Below are 19,169 nucleotides of genomic sequence, written 5' to 3' on the forward strand. Positions count from 1 at the left end.
TTAGATTGCAGAGGAAAAAAAAAAAGCCGTTTTTGTTAGGAAAACAGCCTAACGTTTACACAAAGCTCCTGAAGTTGTGAGGTTATTGGGCACATAGATTTTAGTGATGGGACAGGATGCAAAGAGGAGTCATTCTTAAAATTGTACGTGCAGTGAGAAGGTATGGCTTAAAAGTGATTAGCTGGTAGAAGATTAATCACAACCATTATTAGAAGGTTTAATAATTCATGCTGGAGCCTAAATGTAATATTTGCACAAAGGAAGGCACTGAAGCTATAGCATTATTAAGTTCCTTGATAGGCTTCAAAACCTTTCTGGTGAGTTGAGTTGTTTCTACTAGAGCCATAAGTCTTTGGAAAGGTCCCAGAAGCAGGAATGGCTTCTTGGTCTGAAGCTTAACTTTCCACTAAATACCCACCTCATAAACATTAAAATAAATCAGCAAGTGTGACTGTCTTTCAGGATGTCCAGATGACTAGGCAGGGTTCGGTTTGTTTGGTTTTTTTGTTGGCCTATTACATAAGCATAAAGATACGATATCAGGTGCTGATTGAATTATCTTCTTCCTTCTCTCCGGTTTTCCTCAATAAGAAGTTTTCTAAGGAGCCAACAGAAATGGTAAGGAATGGCCTTACCTAATGGGTAAGGGGTGACTGTAAGCAGCTTTGGGAGTATTATCTGGAGTTGACTGGAAATAGTGTCCCCTGTGCACCTGGAAAAGCTATCAGGAGCCATTTTTGGGGCACAGCACCCTGCAAACCTGAACACGCATGCATACAACACATAGAGATGAACGAGTGTGGTAACTGGCCTCGCTTTTGTGCATTTATACCCAATTTTCTGTAAGCAACAAATTAATTCGTAGCCTGCTGAACGAGGTAGCACTCAAACCCACAAATAGATGGTTTCTAACCCTCGCATTAGCATACAGCAGATCTTGTTGGAGGGGATTGTTATTTGTTTGTTATTGCTTTTTTTTTTATGTGAAGGCTGAAATACTGTCGAGCAGCTACTGTGAAGCTTTTTGCAGTTGATATTGTAAATACAAGTATTGCCACGCACATTTTATTAGGAAAGCGTAGGGAGGAATATTACAAGTCTTGAAAAACAAAATTCTAATTAAAGTGCATCTAAAATAATCAGTGCAGAAGATTTGGGTGGTGTTTTTTCCTAGCATCTTTTTGTTAAACTCAGATAAAAGCAAAACAGCATCTACTCTTGAGTTAATTTGGGACGCTGGTTAGCGGCTTTAATTATCTGTAAGGGAGATAGTGTTATTTCTGCTATGGTTTTGAAACATGAAGCAAAAAGTGTCATTTGGAGGGCTGCAGGTTTTTGTCCAAAAGGCACCAGTGCAATTTTTCAATGTTAGTGTCACTTTTCAACAGCTCTGCTTAGGAACAGCTAATCCGTGGGGGACCTCGTTCCTCAAAGTGCATCCCTCAACTCTCTCCTGGTGTCCCTGAGACTTCTTTTGCACCGGATGGGTGCAATGTCCGTTAGGGGACCACGTTTGGAGAGCTACCATTTTTACCCAGGGAAGGGAGCTGGTGGCAGACGAAGCACATTGCTGTGGTGTGGCAGGATGAAGATGAGGTGCGGAAGGCTATGGAGGTGAGGAAGGCTGTTTGCAAAACCCTGCTGCAGAAGATGCAGAACCAGGTGCTGCCCTGTGACCGGCTCCCGCATGGCTTGGAGTGGGCTCCTTGGGCTCCTTTTGTTCATCCTCCCATGCCATGGGAGAAGATTTAGCATGTCCCCTGGAAATTTGGGTTTTTTTTTTTTCCTTTTCAGATGTTTGTAGCTATGGCAGACCCGTAAACACCCCAGGGTGTCTTGTTCTGCTTTTGACAGCAAGAATGTGTATTTCTAAGTTTAAGGCAAATTGTTTACTAAGAGAAAGAGGTCAAAACTGTTATTACAGTAAGGCCTCTCCCCAGAGAGGGAGCTGATCGAAAACAAGAGGCTGAGAAATGGCGGGTTCATTGAGTTTCTAGTTTTGCTTTCTCTGTGCCTTCACTCAGACTATTCAGCTACTTTATTTTATTCTCTTTGTTTCTCTTTTCATTCCCATTTTTATACCACAAATGTATCTCACACTTCCTTATAGCAAAAATTAAAAAAAAAAGGTATATATTTTCTCAGACTGAGCTTGGGATGAAACAGCTATGAGCTAAGGTTTTATCCTAAAAAAAAAAAAAAAAGAAAAAAATAACTTAAAAAAAAAAAAAAAGTAAAGCATGTCCTGAGCTAGCTGAGGTTTTGGGAAACAAAGGAAGAAAAATGCCAGCATTTCTAGTGCTTCAGAGAGGAGCTTAAGTGTCTGTGTCCTGAGTTTTCTCCCCAGGCTGGAATTACTCTTACCAGGAGAAGGGATGCGATCTTGGAAAAACCTGACCAAAGTGGAGAACTGCAGCTTGAGGTAGGTGAGAGGAAGAAGCTCTCAGGATGGGCTTTATTTATACATGCCACAAACCTCTCTTAAAACAGCTGTTCTCTAGTTATATTTTATTTTGATGATTATTTTGCATTTTTCTAAAACCTTGCAGGTTTGGTAATTTTTAAGGGGCAATGCTAAGAGAGTGATTGTGGCTCAGGGCGAGCAGAAAAAGCAGCAGCAGGTGCCGCGTTACTAGTTTTTCTTTTTCTTGGGAAAGGTTGGGCTACATGTGCTCGGCTTCTGTTTCAAACCTGACAGAAGGAAATCAAAAGATTTTTTCATCTTGTTAAAAATGCAGCCAGCCAATGGTTTCCCTTTCCAAAATATTACTAGATATTATTACTGAATGTTCAGGCTTTACATTCCTGACAAACAGGAAATATATGCTGCACTAATAGGATGTCAATCAGAAAGATAACACCAATTTTGTGGTTTCTAAATCATCCCCACCACCCGCTGAGCCTTTGATCATCCCAAACAATTAATCTAAGAGATACATGATTAAGAAATAAATACTTCCCAGTGAACCTGTGAGCTACAGTACATATTAGCAAGCTCTGATCTTGCTTTCAGTGATCAGAAATCAATTGTATACAAAGAGGAACACAAGAAAGGTGCAAATAGAGTTGGCTGATCAACAGAGTTATCTCAATAACTGTGCATTAAAATATATCACTGCATTTTAACTGATGTGATGGGTCAGTATGTTTTAGAGATATACTTTTTTTTTTTTCACAAACTGGGATAGAATGGTATTTTGCAATTGTGTTTATTGAAGTACATTTCTGCTGCATGGAACATTTTGGAAACCTTAACTTTACAATTGTGAATTGAAATGAAAATCCAGAGTTTGACATTCCAATAGAACAATAAATCACAACAGACCTGTCAGAAAACGGAAAATGTTACTTTAGCATTGCCCAAGCTCTTTGATGTTGTCACCTACACATCTCTGTAAAGGTACTTTATGTAATATAAAGTTGAAATTTCCTTCTAACCAGGCAGTCTGAACCCATAGCTGTGTCTGCTGAAGACCATTCCTCAATTAACAATTAGGAGAAGATGTGTGGTTTTGCCCAAGCTTAAAAAAAAAAAGAAAATAAATAAAAAAACATAAACTAACCCCCCAAACCTGTATAAGTGTTTATGTAAAAAGTTCTGGCTCTTGCATGCTGTGGGGCAGGGAGGTGGCAAGGTCCCCAGTGGAGACCAAGGGCTGAGGGGGCAATCAAGCCTCGACCCCAGCAGTGGGGGAAGGAAGGGGGCTGCCGAAGTCTTGCAGGAGGAAGATCGTCAGGGGCTCATCTGTGCTGCAGGTACTGAGTGTGCCCTGAGCAGCATCATCCGCCACCCGCTCCCGGCCAGGGCACAGGTTCCCTGCATGTCTTCACCCTCTCCTTGCTCTCCTCTGCAAGCTGTAGGACTTGGTCAGAGCATCACCTTGCTTTTGGGCATTTTCCACCCAAGCTCTGCAGAGGCAAAGTGGAATTTTCCCTGAAATGGGAGAAGGTCTGACTGTCACTTTGGGTAACAACTCAAAAGCCTTGCTGCTTGCCAAAGCCCATCCAGACCTCTGGAGTGGGAGTGAATAGAGACTTTCAGTCCTTGAGAAAGACCTCTGTTATTTTATTTTTCCGTCTAATCTGGAAATATCGTGAGCAGACAATGTGTTAAGCTGTCCTGAATGCCTTAGGCTGCTCCAGCCCAGGCTGCAGGGACACGGAGAAGAGACACACAGCATCCCAAAAAAAAAAAAATATCTGACAAGTTCTTATTTCAGGAGTCCTCATCTTCAAACGTCAGAGCATTGTCCCATGCAAATATAACTTAAGGTTGCAGCAGTTAACCCACTGAGGCCTGGAGTCTTCCTCTTATTCAGTTGAATTAACCAGGAGATACCTACCTAATTGTACTCTGGGATTTGAAACTTCCTCGAATAACTTTTTAGCAGGGATCCTGTACGAGTGCTGAACTCAGTCCTTAAGCCCAATGCTGGGAGCTAACGAGGAGTCTTTCAGCTTTTATGGAAGTGAATGGGAACTTTACTGCTCAGCAACGCGCAGAATTGGGCTCTGGAAAGGAAGGAACATACAGCTCACCGGATGACTGTTTCTGTAATGCCAGATCACAGGAAATATTTTGTGCAGGCTCTTTACAATTCATACTTAATCATAACAGCATCCTTTTTCCTGGTTTTTATACTGTGCTGGATCAGCCTGCTTGTTAAAATACATGTAAGATTTGCAGAGGGTCAGGAGTTGGCGGTGTGAGGCCATTCACAGCATGTGCTGGAAATGGGATGTTTTCCATGCTGCTCCTTCAGTATCTGCTCACAAATGACTACGATCATGCAGCTGGAATGCTGGAAATATAGGAAGGCAAAAGTACATTTTGGTCTGATGCAGAGCCCTAGGCAGAGTCACTCAACAATCACTGAAGGCTTTCTGCTCGTTACGAACCAGCCCTCTAGAAGCAACGTGATTTTCTGTGTCCTCTATGCCTTGTCCTTCCTCAGTGCTAAAAGTCCATTAAACTCACAGAAAAGCTATCTTACAAAATATGAGGAAACATTTTCCTGCCTTTGAATGACACTGATATTTTTTCCGGCATATTTCAAAGAGCTTTAAAACAAGGCATATCCAGGTTCCTAAACACAGTTGCAGAAGTCAGGATTTAGAAGCACAAAATCATTACTTTCTCTGTATCTGGAATCTTATCAGCTCTCATTGCTTTTGGGAAATTTTTATTTTTTTTTTAACTCTGATGTCCATTTTACTTTCACTGTCTAAAGAAAAAAATTCTCTCATCTCCAAGCATCCATATGTTAACTTTTCTGCCTGCTGCTTACATAGATATGCTATTTCATTTAGTGGAAGTGCTACACAGATTTAGGAGATCAGTTGTCAAAGTAAGTTTGAGAAAACTGCTGAAAGGCTCAAGCATTGTCTTGGCAGAGCCTGCAGTCAGGAAAGGTACAGATTCCTGTCCATACTGCAAAGGACTTGGTATATAATATTTTCTTACTATATACCTAATGCTATGGTATGCTTTCATCAAGGCTTGAAGATATTGACTTTCTGTTAAAAGGCTTTTAACATAAATTACAAGTGATTAATGAAATATATGGCAAATACACTATTGCCGAAAATGTAAAGGTGGCTTTTAAATAATATTTTTTTTCCTTGATGTAAACTTTAGCCAGACAGTTTCAACCACCAGTTATTTTTCTGTGCTTTTATTTGATAACTAGAACCCAGCAGAACAGCATATGGACATGCAGGAACTGAAATAGTTTGTCTTCATTATCTGGTAGACCTGTGCAAGCCTGGAGCCCTCAAGAAAAACCACAAGACTGTACAAACTGGCAACTGTGGGTTTGTCTGTTCTCTATTGATTCTATTTCTGGAAAAAAAACATGAACTAATGTGTGAATCATGTGACTACTGAACTGAGCAAGTACCCACCAGCAGATAAAGTTGCTCTGAGACCTTTTGTAGCCTGGTTTTGGTTACTACCTCAAAACCTTTGCTATTTGTTTCTGAACCATTTGCTTTAATCTTTTTGCTTTGAGGGTAGAGGGTGTAAAATGGCCAACTAAAATTCCTAAAAACGTTTTCAAAATTGTAAATGTAATTTCTAGAATTGCTAAAAAAAAATGCCATTCTGTAATTTTGTTTAAATTTGTGTAAGAATTTAATTTGTTGTCTCTAGATGGTACAAAGTGGTCACATTTCTCTTTAAGCAGAGGTGAGTTGAACAGGTAAAAACAGAAAGTGCTTTAGAGTTCCAGGCACACTGACAAAAGGGCAGGAGGTTAATTTTCAAAGGACTTTAGAATCATTTAAAGATAATTTCTGCACAAATTATTCCAATTACAGTTTTTGAATTCCACAGTGCTGCACTCAGATTTGGAAATGTTTATTATAAAGTGGTTATTTGCACTCAAAAATGAAATTCTGTTCATGACATCTGCTCTGCTACTATATCACAGCTGATCCAGAATGCCAATTTTCAGTTTGACAAAGTTCTAATAAATAAATTTCAGATAATTATTGCCAAGAAGAATTGTATAGAAATAGATCCCTTAATTCTATATATCCAACTTTGGTTGAAGGCTTTTATGTGTGTGTCGCAACTCCCTGCCTGCTTATTCAAAAGACTTTCTTGAATCCACCATCTTCTACCTCCAGCTCCCATTACTCTCAGTTCAGCCACGTTACCCTTTTGGAAATCTGTTTGCACTCATAAAACCGGCACCTCAGTCTTCAGCACCCCATCCCCTCTTCCTCTTATTTCTTCCTTTTCTATAGCTTTAACCTGAATTATTCTCTTGCCAAGGAACATTTGCTCTGATATTTTTCAAGAACTTGAGCCACTACTTCCATGTTTAATATCCCTTTCCTCCTTTCATTTAATTGTGACAAGTACAAAATATCTAAATAAATAGAAACATTAATTTTAAACTCAACTTCCTTTCAGGATTCCTACAAAATCTATCACTTATCCTCTACAACTACTCTCAAAAAGGTTTCTGTCAGTCCCACCAGCTCAAGCTCTGCTTTCCCTCAAACCACCAGCAGCTTTCAACACCTTTAGGTTTCCTTTAGGTTTCATTACTCTTTCTTACTCAGTCAAAATAACCTTTGGTAGATCTTTTTTTTCCATGTCGTTGCCTGTCCCATTGCGCCGGTGCTCCCTTCCTTCCATAGCACGGCCACTTACTGAAATCTGTGGGGTTACAGAGGAAGTTACCTCCACCATCTCCAATGAATTCTCCTAATAAGCCTTATTCTTCCTTTCCACTTAAATCACATGCAACCAAACCGTTGGAATTATTAATTAGCCTTGAAAAACGCATCACTGCGATGAAAGTCCAGATCAGCAAGCATGCAATCCTCATCTACACAGTGCTGCTCGTGGCAGCGATTAATGTTAAATGTGTGTTTTGAGAGCACCTGTACAGGGAAAATTAACAGATATAAAATATTTTCAGATCTCTGGAAGATTCTTTCACACAGGTTTTAGCCTTTATTACGATTTCTCAAAATCCTGTGCCTTATACCACTAATTCTACTCTGAGGGTGGTTCAGGGCTCTGAACAGACAATCAGACAAATGGCAAAATCCACTCGCGTGCAGGAGATAGAAAGGAGAAAAATAATACAGAAAGACAAAGACCGTACTGCCAATTTACATGCGCTTCAAACACCCCTGATTCTCTGCTACTCAGTTAAAAGAAAAAAATATTTTTACCTCTAAAACTTCTCTCTCACATGTACTGTCCTTAAGGCTGTCACTCAGCAGAAGGAAACACATATGTCTCAAGAGTACTTTTGTGCTTTTCACAATTTTATCAAGGGAAAATATGTTGCACGTTCTCCTGACTTTCCCAGATTTTCAAACGCAGTTTATTCTAGTTTCTTACAAACTTTCAAAGTTCCCTGTTTTTCCAGCTACAATATAATCACTTTCTTAAATGGAGGGACAGGGGGAAAAAAAGCAGAAATGGTTGATTGATAGAATAACAGGATTATAGACGGATGGAAGAAATGTGTGACTTGTTAGGGTATATATCGGTGTGTGTTTCTGTACTCTAGAAATGTATAAAGATAGTAAAGCCACCTACAATTCCACTGCTTTGCAATTTCTTTGGCAAAAAGCGAAAGGAGTAGAGCATTTCTGCTCATTTAAATAAATTCCTAGGTGCTTGGAGCTAGCTGATCATGCCTATTATCACAGAAGTTAAAACAAGTTCAAAATCAAATAGAAAAGCTGACAGCCTCTATTCTCTTATCCATATCATCGCCAAAGCGGGTGCTCTTTGAAAAATACACATTCTTCCACAAAATCTAAGTTTGCACATGCAAATTTGAAGTTGTACATCCCAAGCATTTTTCTTCCTGACACCAGTCCTGCTAACTGCTGTTTCTGTTTCCGAATACTCTTTCTGAGTGTTAAGAGATTATAAGGGAAAATCCAGACTAAAGAAATGTAATTTAAAAACTGATTTGCTAAAATATTGGTTTTTCTTCCAGAAGTTCTGTAAATCAGGTTCTTTCTATCCATGAGTGGTGTTGTGTTCATTTGTGTTTTTCTAACTGGTTAATATCGCAGTTGGTGCTGGGCAGTCATGGATTTAAAATTTATCACAAGGCTGGTGGTTTTTTAAAATAGTTTTGCTAAGTCTAAGAGGAATTAATGAGAACTACTGAGAAAAACAGCCATAGCCTACAGCAGCTGAGCAGCAGAGACCAAGGTAGTACAGGGGAAGCTAATGCTGAAATTGGAAGCAGAAAAATGCCTTTGATATTAGGATAGACTGAAAATGTTAACACCGATAAGTCAGGGAATGTGGAAAGAGCCGGGTCTCAGTCAAGGCAGGCGTGTGCTGTCTGGAAAGAAGAAAACCAAGATACTGCTTCCACGAAGGAGGGTGCCAAGGGGTCTCTTCCTTCCTTTCGTGCAGAAAACTAGATAATTCTGATTATCATTGAGGCTTGTCAGGAAATGAGTCGGAGCATGTTTGCTGGTCTTTCCCCTTTTCTCCATAATAAGAGTCGTTGAGGAGTAAGAACAGCCTCTTGTCTTTGCAGGGTGATGGTGTCTACAACAATGCAACTCCGCAGCTCACAACTTCAAGGCCCTTTAAAAGAGTTTCTAAATATGAAAGGATCGTGTGAAAATGAAAAAAAAAAAAAGAGTAAACAGCTGTATTTCTAGAGAATGGACAGAATTAAGACAAGATTTATTTCTGTGACTAACCTATAAACAATCACAGTATGAGGTGTGTCCTAAAAAGCTGGAATGAGCCGTCTGAAATCCAGTCTCATCTTCCACAGGGCATTTTATACACAAAGTGTTCTTTACAAAGCATTTACCTTGAAGACACAGGGTCCAATGAAGGCAATGATGATTCAGTTTTTGACTTGAATTGCAGGAGCCAGTTGAATGAAGAGACACTAATCCGCAGTATGTGTAATTGCCAGAGCCCTGCATGTGAATGAGGCATGATCTCATAGCATCATAGAATCATAGAATGGTTAGAGTTGGAAGGGACCTTCAAAGATTATCCAGTCCAACCCCCCTGCAAGGAGCAGGGACATCTCCAACCAAATCAGGTTGCTCAGAGCCTCATCCAACCTGGCCTTGAATGTTTCCAGGGATGGGGCATCCACCACCTCTCTGGGCAACCTGGGCCAGTGTTCCACTCAGTGTAAAATTTTTTTTTCTAGTATCTAATCTAAGTCTACCTCCCCCTATTTTGAAACCTTCTCCCTCTATTTTGAAACCCATATACAGTATGCCTGAAATTTAGCAACCTGAACTTTGATTTCAGTACACATGAAAAACAATTGGATTGTACTTGGCTGTGTTTTTTGATCTTGGGCATCTGGTGAGAAAGCGGTGCCAGTCAGGGAAGCACCGCATCACCTATTCGCACTAGCCAAAGAGCTGATCCAAGTGCTTTCCTTGTAAACTGGTTACGTCTGTCACGCAAATCACAGGGAGAGCCCAGCATCCCAGCGTGGCACATTGGGAAATCATTACTTAGGCTATAATCACATTTTGAAATGGAGAGAAAAGCATAAAACTGCATAGCAATGGACACAGTTTTCAATCTGCTCTAGAAAAAAAAATAAAAAGGAATCTGGAGCCCACTTTGGCTCCCGTGCTACAGCAGAGCTATGTAGCAAGCCCCAGGCTTTTCTCCTGCTTCAGCTATCTGGCTGATGTTATTTGTAAACTTAGGCACAATCAGTAGGATGATGACTGCTGAGTCTTATTTTAGATGGACAGTTTTTATGTTCAACATGTTTTTAAATGAAAGCAATTTTTAATCAGTCCTTTAAAAATAGTACTGCAGAGTATTGGCATCTGTCGTGTATTATGAGAATATATTTGTCAAGCATGCAAAATAACAAATGCTTTCAAGTCTTTGCCTGTCCGCAGGCGATTACAAAAATCCTAGACCTTTGCGACTAGGTATCAGAGAGCTTGGTGATAGGACATTTGCATCACTGTGTTGGAGAAGGGTTAAATAATTTGCACTGGATCAATTCCCTGCCAAAGCACTTTAAGGGGGAAGAAAATAGATTATTTCAGTGCGCTACAGGAGAAGCTGTACTGCTCAAATTGCTTCACTGTAGTATCCAGGCACCTGGAGTAAGCTGGTGCTGAGCGTGGGGCTCTGGCCACCGCTCTGTGAAGCGTTGAAAAAGCTCAGATTATTTTAATAACGGTATCTAAGAGCCTGATCACCATAATGCTGCATCAAAGTGGTTGGATTACGTCGGTGCAGTATCAAAGAGCTTATTGAAAGCTTGGGCTTGGGCTTGAGAACACCAGCAGTGAGAGCAGCTGCTATGTTTTAAACAACTTCTGACTGCAAGTTCATTTCCAGCTTCCCTTTCCCTCAATATTTGTAAGAATTTTGTTGTGATATACAAAAAAAAAAAAAAAAAAGAGACCCATAGTGAGGGGTGTATGGCAGGAATGTAATGCTCTAGCAGTCACAGGAGTTAAGCAAAATGCTTTTCAGATGTGACATGTTTCAGAAAGTATAAAGTGAGGGATAAGAAACAGAAAGACGATGCAATCCTCTCTTTATTCTCCTTCACTCCCCCACCTCCACCTCGCTGCCTTTCTATTGCCAGCCTTTTATGTCTGCAAAGGCTCAAAGTAAAAGGAGCAGGGGAGTGAAGGAGAAATATTTATGTCAGAGATGTAATACTTGGAGGAATTCGGCGCCTAATAAGAGCCTTGGTTTTTTTTTTGGTGAGCTTGTGAAGGGTGAGAAACAAGGGCAGTAACACAACGGCGGCAGTCTGAGGTTAGCAAAGTCCAGACGCGGGGATATTCCACTGGCAGTGAAGAGGGAAAACAGCAGCTGGCATAAGCCATCATCGTATGTCTTGATCTTCGCCAGGGACAGGTGGTCAGAGCAACTCCACACCCTTCTCTCCGTACGATGCTGTGGAGCCGGACGCACAAGTATCTGGGCCTGGAATGCTGCTTTAATATGCTATTTCTTAGATCTTTCTGTTTTATTTTTGGAAATGTGCAATTCCCACACTGCTGGGGCCTGCCTGGCTTGCGGTGAGATGCTGAGGCCTTGGGGACAGGGTGCTCTCCACCTCCGGTGGCAGGGTGTCTCCCGGCAGCCAGCCGCAGAGCAACGCGGGTGTCGTCACGCGGCCTGCTCACTTTGCCAGCCTCAGCAGAGCGCAGGGACTGCAGCTGCTGCCGGAGGGGTTGGGAGCACAGGATTGTGCTGGGACACAAATGTGGTCTGGGTGGATAGGGTGGGTGGGAGCCTTAGGATTCTTCCCCAGGCTGGCTCTATTTGTGTCTGTCACCGTCCAGCCTTCCTGTGGGTCATGCTGACGCCCCACCTCACCCTGGCTGGTGAACTGCACCCACCCAACCATGCATGTCGAAGGAAAAATCACCAGCCTCACCTCACGAGTCCTGGGAGGCACGTATCTGGCTTCAGCTTGCAAGTGCTGTGCGAGCAGGCTCTACTCTTCCACTCTGTTCCCTTCAAGTTTTGAAGGAGTGCCCGTGTCAGGCGAGTCTTTTCAAGAACCCAACCCCAAAACCTGCTATAAAAGCACGTGTCCAATGGGTAGGGATTCATTCTCTCAGTGAATTAGGATCACCTGTTCTCCAAAGGCCACAAAAAGACAGGCTGTCCCAGACACAGTGCCCAGAGGAGGTTCTCCGCCGGCTTGTGCAGGCACACGTGGTGTCACTTAACAGGAATCACTGCGATTTACAAATGAGGAACAACAGGTTTTGGAAACTATCATTGTGGTTATTGGGCAACGTTGTCTAGCCCATAGCTCAAAACTTGACACTTACTGACTTCAATAAGGTTGTGTAATCCACCAAGATGAGAAGAAAAAACCTCACTGCAGGCCCGTGTGTGCTGCCTCACGCGTGAGCAGCAAACGGCAGCTGGGTGCCCGTAGACCTTTCGGCCTTCAAGCCGGTGGAGAGCATTTTCCATCCTAATGCAGAGGGAAGCGCTTGGGTGAAAATCCTGGCTGTGCTGCCTGTGGTAGACGTTTTAACGCTGACGGCAGTGGGACTGGGTTGCGCTCACAAATTGTTTAATAAAGGTCAAAGAAACAGGATATGAGCGCAGAGAATGTTACAGTTGGAGGGGGCAGAAAGCCAGTCTGCTTTCTCTACTTGGCTTTGGTAGGTTTGTCTTCCCTGGTATTTGACAAAGAAATAATGTGAAAGGAATAAAATGTTCAAACCCGTAAAGTTTAATTCATAGGTTTAAGAGGCATGTTTTGGACGAAAGCCTCAGCTGCTTTAACACAGATCCAGTAAATGGGAATTTGTTCTTACTCCCAATGCTCCCAACCAAATATTGTTCTTATTAAAATCTATGTGTCTACTTATGGTTGTTCTACAGCATTTCATTTTTTAAGACTAAAATCCAGTGCTTGAAACAAAATGTGCTAATATATGTCTAAATATTAACAGAAGCGTGGATGGATAGATTATATAGAAAATTCTGTTTGGACAGACAGAGTGACTCTTACAGAGATGTCAAGAGTTCATTACTGGTTTTCCATTTTCAGAGATGAGGAAAGAGAGGCACAACAATTACACATAGTTAGGATGAACAGTAAAATCTTAAGCAGAATTTGGGTATGCTAAATCGCAATGTTTAGTCACTTGCCAGACCACATAAGCCATTAGAAGAAATCACCAGTATCTATTTTCATGTTTTGTTGTAATGATGGATTACTAATAATTATATTTTATTTACATATAACAAATATATATTATAATCTATAAAATTATAAATATATATTCTATTTTATTTTGTAGTAAAAATATTTAAATGGCTATATAGGAATAAGGTTCTGGTATTAGAAGCAAAGCATCTGCTCAGGCCTTATGATATCCACACTTTAAAAGTCTGTTAATCAGTGCTGGTAGTTCTGAAAGGACCTCCTTCCCCTCTCACACCAAAAGTATCTGTGCAGGTGAGACCATGAAGCTAAATGCTATTACTACCTATCAGCAAATGTATCAGGGACTGATTCCTGGAGGATGAGATAACTTGGTAGCTTGGTTGCATATGGAGAGCATCTCATTTTGTGCTTGCTTGAGACAGCTGGACATCATCCAGCTCCTGCAGAAGACATGCAGCTGGGTTAGAGTTGTGCTGTGCCAGTGGTGGTTGGTCATGCTGGTGACTAAACTTTCATACTAGATCTGGATGCTGCATAGAGGAGCTTGTGTCTGTTTCTGTAACCACAGATGTGGATATACCAATGGTCAAGTCATGTGCAGATCAGGAAGTGATTTTTTTTTTTCCTGAGATTTCCACATGATGGTAGTGAAAGGGAAGGTCAGTGATCAACCATGTATGGAAGGTATGAATCTTCAAATATGGAAAACAAAACTCAAGAACAGGTCAAAGTCATCTACTGTTTAGATAAAATTAAATCTCATTAGCTTTGTGACACACTTATCATCCGACTAATACTGGTTCTACAATGTAAAATATTTGAGTGGGGGAAAAAATGTAGTACCAAACAGCAAAAACACTGGAGAAAAATGTGTGAATTGCTATGGACATATTAAATGTTCAAACTACACAATGTGAGTTATTCATTCGGCTCCACTTGTGAGTTGGCACAGGGAAAGTGAAGAAAGCGACTAAGCCTGCCCTCTTCTCTTGCACGCTTCCCAAAGACACCCAGCCATCCCCTGCCTGTATCTCCACTGAAACTACAAACTCTTCTGCATCAGTGGAACTCTGTGTTTCTGCTCCTTGCAGCAGACAAAATATTTAGCAAGGAGTAAGCCAAGACACTTAAACTAATTGTACTTGAACCCAAACCTCAAGATGCACAATGTAAATTTTTGGTAAATTCCAGTAAGCATTTTCCATTCCCACAGCATTGTTCCAGTAGCCAAGGCTAACTTCGCTTTATTGGGAATACCCATTTGAGACATTTTCAGAGATCAATTTCTCAAGACAATTGGAGGTAAGTGGAGATAGAGTGCTTGCTTAAAAATGTTTCAGGTTGAGGACAGAGAAGATAGATTTGGGTTGCTGCAATAGGAACAAGGGCTGTACTGACGTGATTTTAGTCACGGGCAGGAGCATAGTTTAGCTTGCATCAGACTTAGGGTACAATCAGCTGGGTGTAGTATAAGAGTAGTGGGACAAGGGTTCTTCAGTAGACAGACTCTTGTGCTATTCAGTCTTCTAGACTATGCATAAAAAAGGAGGAGACAGACACATATTTGTTGTTTCAGATTTAATGGCCTTTTCTTGCTCTAGGTTGAATTCTGTTTTCCTTTGCACTGGGAAAATCTGAAATGACTCCATCAAAGCAAAATAAATCACAGCCGTATAAAGTGGCTTTAGAAACAAGCCCTGTTTGTTACAAGGAGCTAAGCCAAGAAAGTAGTTCCTGAAACAATAGCAGCAAGGTAACAATCCATACTCCAAACCATTTCACAAGGAACTAAACTAAGTATTGCACAATGTTTTGCACAACAGAGGTGTCAAAATATAGCTTTCAGAGAAGGATTTGTAAAATCATTTGAAAGTGCTTTCAAAGCCAATGCTTCTAAAACTTCCCCCTCTACCTTTCCCAAAGGCTTTTTAATGGATTCTGCTATCATGGTGGAATGTTGCTTTTCCTTCTACTACAGTGGCAAATCTGGGAGTATTACCTTATAAATAGCTTACTGGAACAACTACGAGATGACCGGGTTGACTTGTAGGTCTTTAACTGGCTATTGGTTCTGCAGTGACTTTAGGAAAACATTTACTGTCCAAATTAAGAAGTGAATGCTCTCACGCAAAGTCATTCCTTCTTTAAGAAGCATACCAAGACCGCAGGTTCATATTATAGATGGGCTGGAAAAGAAGTATTGTCTGATTTGCTTGTGAGTAGACTCCTTGCTTACTCTTTAGGAGTCAGTAGTAGCTGGAAGGTCTTAAAGCTGGAACTTTAAAAAGGAAATGTGCAATTAAGGAGAAGGGAGGTCAAACAACAGGTAGAGAGCCCAGTGTCACCAAGAGGACCGTGCTGCTTAAAATGAGTTAACTAAGTTCATGCTTTGCACCAAGGGCTCAGCCTAAATGTGTTTTTAGCCGCTACTGTAAAGTAAGCAGTTCAGAGCAGACTAATGCTTACTGTGTTCTTCCATTACTAAATAATAGCAATGTTTGGGAGACAGCATTGAGAAGACTCCACAGGACTCTGTGTGCTATTCCCACAGAATGGCAGAACAGGAGGTTCATCTGCTTCTTTTGGTGCTGCACAAAGACAGTCAAGCAATACTGTGTATCCTTCCCCCAAAACAAAGAAAAGCACTAGATTCTTTTAATAATTGAAAATATTATTTATTGAAGAAAATAAAACAAGACAATTAAGGATCGTGACCATATTTAGTTGTCTCCTACTGTTTTTAATAGAATCCTGATACGTAAACGACCTTTAAAAATAGGGGAATTAAGTGCAACACTTCCATAATTCATGACTTTAAAAAGAAAAGGAAGCAATTTTTCAAGACTATAAAAAATATATAGTATAGCCATCATACAGCAGTGGAAGATCTTTAGATATAAGAGGGAAGGGGAGGAAGAATTAGCCAACAATAATATTATGATTAATGAAACAGTAACTGGGAAAATTAATTTTCTTCCCCTCCCACTCTCCATATTGAGTTTGCAGCCTGTGTCGTTTTTCCACACATTTACTTTCCTCATAACACAGTTGTTACCTGACTCACTTCAGAAATGAGTTGGTGAAGGGCTGAAAAGCTTCGGAGACTCAAACATATCACAGCTAATCTTTTAAATATTACCTAAATATTCTTTATATTTTAAAATTCTACTTTAATGATGAATCTTTTAAAAAATCCATAGATCTTTCTGTATCATGTTGTTCATTTAAGAATGACACTTGTAATGTCACTTAATATTTATAATGTCCCTTCTTTTTGACTGTTAACTGATGCATTAATGTATAAATAACAGTTTTTTTCTTTCTTTTTTTTTTTTTTTCCCTCAATGACTTTCTACAGCAGCTCACAAAACCCCACAGATTGATCCTTCCACAATTTGATCAACCCCACTTCAGGAGACAAAGCTTAGTGAAAAAATTTAAAAGAAGGGAAATTATTATGATGTGCCTTATATACTCAGTTACCTGTTAAAGTGATGGTAAAATAAAAAAGAAATGTAACAGAATGAGAATAGTCATGCTTTGAACTTAATTTCTGCAAGTCTGAATAAACTTTCCCAAAGTGAAACCTCAGATACTGTAGGCACAAGAAAACAAATTTTAGCTGAATACACGATGATTATTAACCCACAAGAACGGGATGACTTGGAAGCCACATCATCGCTGCTCATCAGGCAGATGATGCAAACCAAACACCAGTTGGAAAAGTCATGTAAATAACTCCAGAACAGGGCAAGACTGGCATGGGCTCTCAGATGGAAACCCCAGCGCTGTGCTGGATAATCCTGACCCTTTTTGCTGTTCGTGCCTGGCCCACTGAGTCACCGTTCAACGGCCAGTGGAGCAGCTCCAGCACAGCCTGATGAGTACACTGTGCCCTCCTACTGCAAATTACCTATACTTTGACAGTTTGGCTATCCTCATGAGAGATACAGGTTGGAAACCTCAGAGACCGAGAAATTAATTGAATCTAGGTCTCCCGTATGTTGAGTGAGGGCTCTAATTGCTGAGCTACTGTGCGATGGAGAGCCTATCGTCTCCTCTTCCAGTTGTACGCCTCAAACAATTAGTAAGCCAGTCTTCTGTTGTGGTGCTTGCTTGTTTTGTATGTTGGGGTTTTTTTTTTTTGTTTTTAAATTAAAATGCATTATTATTTCCCTTCAGGAAAAGTTTTTGGACTGATGCAGAGGGAACATCTAACTGATAGCTCTGATAAAGGCTCTTAAATTCCAGGATGGAGCCGCTTTAAGGACACACCGCCATCCTCCCCCTCTTGGCTACACTTGAGCATCTCCCCTCCTGTATTTTCTACCTGTCTGATGTACTGGTCATGGAGCTATCATTTTACTCAGAGTGAAAGATTCTGCTGCAGGCACTTAAAAATTAGGCAAAAGAGTTGAACAGTAGTGCTTTTTTTTTTTTCCCTCTGCAGGGTGCAGAGGTCAGTCAGTTGCTTTTGATGGTGATTTTCACCCCCTGACAGCACCGGGCAGGCAATGGCCTGTTTGCTCATAGCAGAGACAGCCAGGCTTGCAGCGAGTGAGTTATGCTGTGCAAACTTTGCAGAAACCCTGGGAATGGGTATTTCACATTGGGATCTGAATATCCGCGTTGCTTCGGCTGCAGGTGAGAGATTCCTCATTGGAGCAGCTGAGGACAAGCTGTTCACATACGGACAGGAATCATGTTAGCTGCCAGGGTCCCAGTCTGCTCACTTGCCCGCTTTTTGGGTATTTGGGGAAAGATGCCGTTTCTGCAGGAGGATGCACCAAAGTGCAGATGCATAGGTACCACACCGAAATCTTACACTGGTATTTATCAGTCACCAACAAAGCAGGGAAGATGTCCCTGCTCCTTGCAGGGGGGTTGGACTGGATGGCCTTTGAAGGTCCCTTCCAACCCAAACCATTCTGTGAGTCTATGATTCTAAGCTAGACGAAAACCAAACAACCTTCCTGATTTTGTTTGAAATGTGTTTTTAATACTTGAAACACAACCTAGTGTGTTTTGTAGAAAATTTTGTTGTCTGCCAGCATTAAGTGCTTATTTTACTACAAAACTTCATTACATTCTGTCTGAAAACAGAATGGGGACTATTGACATCTGCTTGCTTTGCTCTCAAACATGTAAACTCCCAGGGTAAAGACTGAGCCACATCTTCTGAAAAATACCAGAGAAACTCTTTAGCAAGTTTCTGTCTATGATCTTTTGACATTGATAGCTGAGCTTAGAGCACCTGCAGAACTCTAAACTATGCAGCATGGGTGAATTCAAGAGGTTATACTTGTCTAGACTGATTATAAATATAAGGACCTAAACAAGTGTTGTCCTTTCTTAGTATTTTTTATTGGTTTTAATTGTTATTCACTTCACTGGAAAACATTTAAGTATTTTTAAATTTTACTTTTTATTGCGACGCTCCAGCTAGGATTTTGTTTGCCAGATAGTAACCTTGAGAAAAAAAATCCTGGCTGAGTTATTACTAAAGAATTCCATTTATAATGAAAGTAACAATACATTTGAGCAAAAAAAAAAAAATCCAAACACTTCTCCTGAATCTGTAGTATTTTACAGTATATTACATGTATATTACATGTTTCCAAATGAAAGATCCAAGACACTTAGAAACTGAGGAAGGCCCATCAGACACTAAACCTTATTTCTCCTTTTCTGTCTAAATGCACTGTTCCTGAAATTCATACATATTAAGCAAATCTTCTAAATTATCTGAACCCTCACTTGTTTTTCTTACTATGTTTGTTGCAGGGGGACTTAATGATTAACCAAATATTTCAAATCCTCATGTCTTTGGGGCAGCAATCTTGGTCTTTCATGTAGTAGCCAACATTCCTCTCTCCCACAGGGACCACAAGTATTTCAAGATACTCAATTTAGAAAATCTCCAATAAATATGAAGGGAATCTCGAGGCCAGCCTGATCTTATCCATTGCACTGGAAACTGGTAGACCTGAATTCTCTTCCCAGCCTCTCTAACAA

The sequence above is a fragment of the Chlamydotis macqueenii genome, chromosome Z (genome assembly GCF_036417535.1).
Source record: "Chlamydotis macqueenii isolate bChlMac1 chromosome Z, bChlMac1.mat, whole genome shotgun sequence".
NCBI lineage: Eukaryota > Metazoa > Chordata > Aves > Otidiformes > Otididae > Chlamydotis > Chlamydotis macqueenii.